We start from the raw sequence: 2,642 nt of genomic DNA on the forward strand, positions 1-2,642 counted from the left end.
TGCGACTTAACAAAGCTTGTTACATATTATGTTTTAGTGTTTAATCATTGGAACGCCTTGCCTAACCTACGTTTCTTTCCTAGGTCACCTTAAGGTAATTTTATATGAATCTTTGAAGAACGATGCTGCCTCGTTGATTCTTTTTTTATATATAATTGTACAGTCAAATCCTGTCGTCTCAGGTCTCCCACTGTCACCCCCAATATCTATAGATTCCAGAACTTCAGGTGTAGAAGAGTTTGGTAGTTAGGAGGGAGGATCACGGGCAGGGGGGGGAGAGAGAGAGAGAGAGAGAGAGAGAGAGAGAGAGAGAGAGAGAGAGAGAGTGACGGGCTAGGGGAGGACGCCGAGAAGGGGCAGGATGTAGGGCGGGAGAAGTACTATTTGTTAGAGCTGTATGGTGTGTGATGGCCAGGAAAACACTAAATTATATGTATGAACGCTAATTCAATATAATATCACACGATTCGATTCTAGTTTTATAATTATGATGATTCTAACTTATATTTGCTGTGTTTTTTTACTATACCCTTCTCGCGAACAACTTGTTGACAAAAATTATCGGTGATTAGTTTGGCAATTATTATGTCTTGACTAAAATTTTTTTTGTATATATATATATATATATATATATATATATATATATATATATGTGTGTGTGTTTGTGTATGTCTATACATATGTATATATGTATACATATATGTGTATTTATATCAATATATATATAATTTATATATATATATATATATATATATATATATATATATATATATATGTATGTATAAACATACATACATACATATTGATTCTATTCATAGATACTACTACCACTATTACTACAACTGTGATATACTTGAGGGTTTCGCCCAGACCAAAGGGCTCATCAGGTGGATTTTGCCAACTACTATATTTGCATGCTTGGTTCCCAGGACCCTTTCCTAAATCCAAGCATCCTTAGGCTAGGCATTTAAGCCTTTCAATATAAGGCTAGGCAATTGGGCCTTTCAACCTATGGCCAGTCTTGTAGGTCATTCATTATAAGGCTAGGCATTTTAAGCCAAGCATCCTAAGGCCAGGCTTTTAGCCATTCATTATAAGGCCAGCCATTTAGGTCATTCATCCTAAAGCAGGGCTTTTAGGACATTCATTATAAGGCTAGGCATTTAAGCCACTCATCCTAAGGCCAGGCTTTTAAATCATTCATCCTAAGGCCAGGCATTTAAGCCATTCATTATAATGCCAGGCATTTAAACCATTCATCCTAAGGCCAGGCTTTTAGGCCATTCATCATAAGGCCAGGCATTTAAGTCATTCCTTTTAAGGCCAGGCATTTATGCCATTAATCCTAAGGCCAGGCTTTCAGGCCATTCCTTATAAGGTCAGGCATTTAATACATTCATCCTAAGGCCAGGCATTTAAGCCATTCAATATAAGACTAGGCATTTAAGCCTTTCATCATAAGGCCAGTCTTTTAAATCATTCATCATAAGGCCAGGCTTTTAAGCCATTCATTATGAGGCCAGACATTTAAGCCATTCATTATAAGGCTAGGCATTTTAGCCATTCATCCTAAGGCCAGGTGTTTAAGCCATTCATCTATGGGCAGCCATTTAAGCCATTCATTCTAAGGCCAGGCATTTAAGCCATTCATTACAAGGCTAGGCATTTAAGCCTTTCATCATAAGCCAGATATTTAAGCCATTCATTATGAGGCTAGGCATTTAAGCCATTCATTATTAGGGTAGGCATTTAAGCCATTTATCATTAGGCCAGGCATTTAAGCCATTCATTATTAGGCACTGCAGTTAAGCCAAACATCATTCAGCTTGGCAAAGGCAAGCATAATTGTGCCAGGCATTTAAGCTAAGCATCCTTATGCCAGGCATTTAAGGCAAGCTTCTTTATGCCAGGTATCCAAGCCAAGCACTTTTATGCAATACAGTTAACTCAAGCATTATCAGGCCAGGCAGTTAAGACAAGCATCCCTATGCCAGGTAGTGAAGCCATCCCTCCTTAGGCCAGGTAGTTAAGCTAAACATTCTTAGGCCAGTCAGTTAGGCCTAACATCCTTAGCTGGGGCAGTTACGCAAAACTTCCTTAGGCATGGTCTCTAAGCCATAGATCCTAAGGCAAGGCATTTAAGCCATTCAACCTTAGCCCAGGCAGTTAAGCCAAGCGCCCTTATACAAATCAGTTAAGCCAAACATCCCTAGTCCAGGCATTCAAGCCAAACATTCCTAGTCCAGTCACCTAGGCCATTCTTTTTAGGCCAGCCAGTTAAGCGATTCGGTTTTTTTTTCCGGACAGTTCAGCCACATATAATTATGCCAGGCAGTTAACCCAAGCATCCATAAACCAGGCAGTTAAGCCAAAACTTCTTAGATAAGGCAGGTCAGCCAAACATCCTTAAGCCAGGCAGTTAAGCCATACGTCCTCAGGCCAAGCAGTTAAGCCAAACATCCTTAGCCCTGTTAGTTGAGCCAAACATCCTTAGCCAAGGCAGTTAAACCAAGCACCATTAGGCCAGGCAATTACGCCAAACATTCTTAAGCCAGGCAGTTAAGCCAAGCATCATTAGGCCAGGCATTTAAGCCAATCATCATTAGGCCAGACATTTAAGCCACCCATCATTAGTCCAGACA

Source organism: Palaemon carinicauda, chromosome 24 (assembly GCF_036898095.1).
Source record: "Palaemon carinicauda isolate YSFRI2023 chromosome 24, ASM3689809v2, whole genome shotgun sequence".
NCBI lineage: Eukaryota > Metazoa > Arthropoda > Malacostraca > Decapoda > Palaemonidae > Palaemon > Palaemon carinicauda.